This window comes from Seriola aureovittata, chromosome 16 (genome assembly GCF_021018895.1).
Source record: "Seriola aureovittata isolate HTS-2021-v1 ecotype China chromosome 16, ASM2101889v1, whole genome shotgun sequence".
NCBI classification, from domain to species: domain Eukaryota; kingdom Metazoa; phylum Chordata; class Actinopteri; order Carangiformes; family Carangidae; genus Seriola; species Seriola aureovittata.
In genome coordinates, this window is record NC_079379.1 from 7,485,468 (window position 1) to 7,491,449 (window position 5,982).

Consider the following 5,982-nt stretch of genomic DNA (forward strand, 5'->3'; position numbering starts at 1 on the left):
AGACATCCCTAAGAATAAACTTGAGTTTATCTAAAGAAGTTCTTGTATCTACGTTAACAGGATAAACAGTCTGATATTCTCATTTAAAACAAATATAAAACATTGTCATTTCACAGCATTTACAGTCCCGAGAAAATTCATTAAGAAACTGTGTCAGTCTTCCAGGTTTCAGCCCTCCTCAGAGTGAAATTACTGACTTTTAAAATTACAAAGAAAACGACTTTGTTACAGTAACAAGAGTAAATGTGACTCGTTCCCTCAGGTATGACAGAGTAGAGCACATCGGTATTTAAGTCCTCTTAATGAAAGTATATTATTTAAATCTCCACTCTGACCAACAGGTTGTGATGGAACCGACTTGGTGCAGTCCATGTGTGATGGAAACCGGACCGTTGTGATGGAAACCCTCTTTGGGTTTGATAAATGGTGCAATTACATCAGGTGCTGCGTCGCCATGGTGACGGCTGCTAACTTCCATAGTCTAATCAGTCCTCAGGCTGAGAGAGAGAGAGAGAGAGAGGAAGACCTCAGTAACCATGGAAACCTCAGCACGCACCGTGGTCACTGTGGTCTCCACACACACACACACACACACACACACAATACATTTATGACATTTCAGTGACTTTCATCAGTTCATTAAGGACCTAAAGACTAAAAACAGACTGCTCTTCAACCACATTATAAAGTGAATGACTTCAGTTCATTTTCAGTGAATATTAATATCAACACAGAGAGAGAGAGAGAGAGAGGGAGAGAGAGAGGATGATCTGCAGCAGTGACAGTTGTTTTTCTCAGACAAGCAGCAACAGGTTGAAACAGGAAATACATCAGATGATTGTGTGTATGAGTGTGTATTTATTGATGACCACCTTATTTTCATTTAATTACACAAACTATTTATTAAAAATGAGTAAACCAAAAAAAAAACAATGAAAACAATGCACTACCTAATAATAATAATACTTTTTTTCATACAAGAGACGTAGCCCAAAGTGCTTTAAAAAAATTCAATTGTAAAATAAAACAAAGGCAAATAGAAGGACAATGAAATCAGACAATAAAAAGACAGTAGATGATAAAATATGTAAATGGGAACAGGAACCAGTAAGAACAGTAAAATATGAGAAAAGCCAAATTAAATAGATAGGTTTCCAGCCCATATCGTCTGGCAGGGTGTTCAGTAGTTTTGGAGCATAGTTATAAAAAAAAAAAAAAAGCTTTGCTGCCTGTTAAAGTAAAATTGTGTATTTAAAAGCTGGAGAAGAGAATGTAAGAGCTTGTGAAGGATTATAAAACAACAGAGAGCCTGCAGTGTGAGCTGGTCCAAAACCAGTGAGAGCTCTAAACATGATCAAACACCTGCAGCATCAGCCTCACACAGCTACAGCACAGCTGGAGACTCTTAGTCTTGTTACACTTGAAACTGGAATAACACACATCTCTTCCAGTCTAAAGTCCAAGCAACCGCCTTAACCAGTGGACTGACGCCAGCGAGGCCACAAAACCAGTCAGACTCACAGTGACTGTGCTGGTTTAACTGAGCAGAGCCGCAGATAAACAACCACAGCCTGTAAACTGATGTTTGTGTGTGAAATCAGTGGAGTGACTCTTTAATATCACTGTCACAGCCACTGACATGGTCAGACTGTGGCAGAAACTCTTCGCCTCTTTCATTGACAAAGTGAAACAGTGAAGACGATGAAGACAACGACTATGACGAGTGAGTTCAGAGATGAAATTCTGACCTCGGCCAAATTTCAAACTTATCCCACAACTTTTCACATTTCTTTGATTTTCCGGAGATGTCTCTTCAAAGGCTTTGGTCCGTTGGCTGTGATGACTTCTCACAGTGAGAATTACACCTCCGAGGTCAGCTTCATACTTTGCATCAAATCTAATTACTTTTTTTAGACGTTCACGCATTTTCAGAGGCAGCTGCCGCAGCCTGGAGGGACCCTGAGACTTTATTTCTTGCATTATAAAGGAGAACACACTGCTGAGTGTGTGGATGTGTGTGCACAGGTGTATGTGTGTGTGTTTTCCCTTCTTCCAATGGTGAATCAGCTCAAAATGGCTTCCAATTAATCTGTAAATAATAACTGGTGATAAACAGCAGCTTTAAGGGATTAATGTCTCTCCAGGCCAGACGGAAAAGTACAAGCTGCATGTTAAACTCTGCAGGAAGGTTTTCTGCGCCAGGACTGAAGACACTGAAGCTGAACTGAATAAAAATGTAGAAGCAGACCGGCAGTGAAATATTAAAGAGGGAGGGAGGAGAGAGTTTAACTGTGCAGACTCAGCAGATCCTCCACGGACATCCTGCGGTCGGCTCCTTACAGCTGATCAGGACAGTTCACCAGGTTTTATAACATTCCTGCAGCTGTGGACAGAGGAAGCAATACAGATGATGCAAAACACACAAAGACAGCAAAATCTGTGACAAACAGTGTGGCACCAATATTTAATCTCTGTAGAAGAAATAACAGCAGGTGGAGCTGATTCTCCAGTCGTTGCTATTAAACCACTGCAGAAGAAGAAGATGAGGCGGTTAAAAGATCCAGTCAAAGCTTAGACAATGGAAAACATGATGGAGTTCTGACATGTGAGGCAGGCTCCAGCCCTCCTCATCATCGCTCCACATGCAGCTGATGTTTTCATGTACATCAGGGTTTACACACACAGCTGCTGTTACGCCTCAGACAAGCGTAAAAACCTTTGTGCATTATTATTTTTTCTGATAATCAGAATTTTCTGTATGTGGTAAATGTGCATAAAAATCAAACAGTCCTCCAACCTGAACAACCACACAGGTCGTTTTTTTCAGCCCTCTGATACAACCCATTGGAGTGTCTCCCAAAACGCTGCCACTACTGCGGCAGATGTACTGGACCTTGGTTGTCATGGTTACAATAATAAACACATGGACTGTACAGAGTCCAAGTGGATGTTTCTGACAAATTTGAAGGGATTCACTCGAGGAGCTCTTGAGATATTGTGTTCAGAAAGCCAAAATCATGCCTTACGAGGTCACTTTGACCTTGACCTTTGACCTTTTACCTTTAGCCACCAAAATCTAATCAGTCCATCATACAAACGTACGGACGGATGGATGAACAAATCAAAAACAATACGCCTCTGGCTCTGGCTGTCGCCAGCGCGGAGGCATAAGAACTCTTTGTCTGAGTAGAACGTTGTGTGTTCAGGTAGGAGTCCAAATGGAGACAGTATAGACACTGTGTAAAACCAGATTCATACAGACCAGACTGGGCCTAGGTCTAGCCTTGGTGACATCATTCTGTGTGACAGTAAAATAATTAATTTTATTAATTGATTTTATATTAACAAAGTGTTTCCCGTTCATAGTAGGAAGCTGATCAAAGTGATTTATAAATACCAAGCTCAGGCCGGTTGAAAACCTAACAGGAAGTTAGACACTGTACCATATGGACAACAGAAACGAGAAATTTTAATTTGTTGGTGAATCAACAAGGAATCATCTCCAGACTTATAAATGCTCAGATAATCCATCTGTTGTGGGCTGGAACTCTTCTGTCTTTTATTATGAAGGACTTTGTTTGATCTGGAGAAGTGCTGCATAAACTCACTTCACTTAATTTTGTTTCATCACTGCACAGGGCAGTGTGATGTCAGTTCATGTCCAGGTATGAGAATTTAATTCATTGATTTCATTTACCTGGATATGAACTGTCTATGTTCATATCTTCTTGACATTCAGCACAAAATGGAAACTTATTTATTTTGAATGAATGAAAAGCTATTTTCATTAATGGTTCACATCAGAGTCACACAGAGTCCCATTTGTGGTTTAGACAACAGCAGCTCTTTGGTTCAGGTTATTGAAAGCTGGGGGTTTAGGTTAAATGTAAATGAAGAGGTTGTGAACTGCTTATGTATTAAACCAGACCAGGATCTTTAACCTGAACCAGGAGTCTGAACAGAACCAGACACCAGTTTAATGGAGGCTACAACAGTCAATCCCCTTAGACTTCCATGTTAAAATGTCCAAATTTACAGCGGAAATAAACTTGTTTACATCTTGGTACAAAAAACAGTTTTGGTCTCTATTGCTAATTTCGTCCTTCATGACAGCTGTTTATATAACTCACCTGTTTACATTTTATCGAGGCTTAAAGTCATACATAATTGAAGGTGTCACCCTTCACTCTTTGAGTGATAGGTGGGTGAGCAGATGCTTGCCAAAAACTGGCATGCGCTGAAGTCTCTGCTCCACACATGCCCCACCTCTTTGCCCAGAGTCAGGCACTGCCAAGATGGCGACGGCGGAGCAGCTCACTCTGAGCTTCAAAACTGCTCTTCAGAAACCTGTGGGTGACGTCACAGGGGCTACGTTCCTTCAATCTTTATTTACAGTCTATGAATCAAACAAGTCTAGATACATAACTTTATTAACTCTATGTTTTGTTTCTTCAGCTGCATATAGAGAGAAAACTGAATTAAAAAAGAGATTCATCAGGTGACACGAGCACCACTCCACACAAATGATCCTGTTGATCTGTAACTGCTGGATGTAGATATATCATTGAGTAAAACCTGATCTGGCCTTGTTCATCTGCATGAGGACAACACACGAAAAGTTTCATATCAAACCAAAGTGAAGGCAGATTTCACCAAGTTTAACTTCTCACAGACACGACTGAAAAAAACCTGTCAGCATTTGAAGCCAATTGAGTTTGGCTTCAATCTGCATGTGGGAAGCAAATGAAGAGCTTCATCCAGAACGATGGGTTTAAAAGAGACGACTCCCACAGTCCCGCCCACAGACCGCTGGCATGAGAACAACAGAGGAAGAGAGAGAACAATGGAGGTAGACAGAGTCTGAGGACATTTAGTTATGAAACAGCTTTGTGAGGACAGAGTCGTGTGGACAAACACGTCTCAGTAAATACTGCAAAGACAATTGGACAGATCTCTGTGACTCCAGCAACAGCACAAAGCCAGATCCACACTACAAACAAGACACTTCAAACTGTACAAACCAAGTGTCCTGATTTCATTCCTGTCCCCCAGCGGATGAACCCTGGAGATCTGAATGACATTCTGATCTTTCCTGCATTTTAACTTTAAGGTTCTAACAGATTCTAAACCCTTAAAGGTGTTTTGTTGACCTCAAGAACAGAAGTTAAAAATTTAAAAAATAACCCTCACTCAAAGTCCACTTACTGGCTTTATTTTGAGCTTTCAACCTCATCTTACAGCCCTCAGGTACCTGGTACCCCCTACCCCCATCTCCAGCCCTCATTCACTTCTCCCACACCACATTTGTCCCATAATGTTCCACCAGATGTCCCCAGACTTTCTTCTTGTCTTCATACACACCTGAATACCTGTTTCCTATATGAAGTCACCCGAACTTCCCTTTCCCTTCACACACCTGTCCCTAGGTTCCTCATCACCCAATCCAGTATTTAAACCTGCCACCAGGTCCTTGTCAGCTTGTCTGTTTATGTTCCCTTGTGTTCTCCTCTATATCAGCTACCTGCCTTTTGAAACCTGCCTGTGCAATAATACTGTGACAGAAGAAGTCATGTTTTTATTCTGTCTGTTTTCTTCAGACCTCTCCGCTCCGACTCCAACTTTCTGCTGCAAACATGATGTTTTCCTGTAGACCGTCTTTGTTTGGACAGAAGAAGAGGACAATCTGAACCAACCAATCACTCTCCATGCTGACATGGCAGACGACATCTACAGCAGCACCTTCTCCGCCTCCGAGTCAGACTTCTCCTCCTCCTCTTCGTCCTCGCCGTCGGCCTCCTTCCTCACACTTGAGCAGAGGGCGGCCTTTGTCTTCGTCCTCATCCTCTTCATTTTCCTGGGCCTGCTGATCGTCCGCTGCTTCCGGATCCTCCTGGACCCGTATCGGAGCATGCCCTCCTCTACCTGGACGGACTACATGGAGAAGGACACCTTCGACTACCGAATTTCCTGACAGGCAGCCTG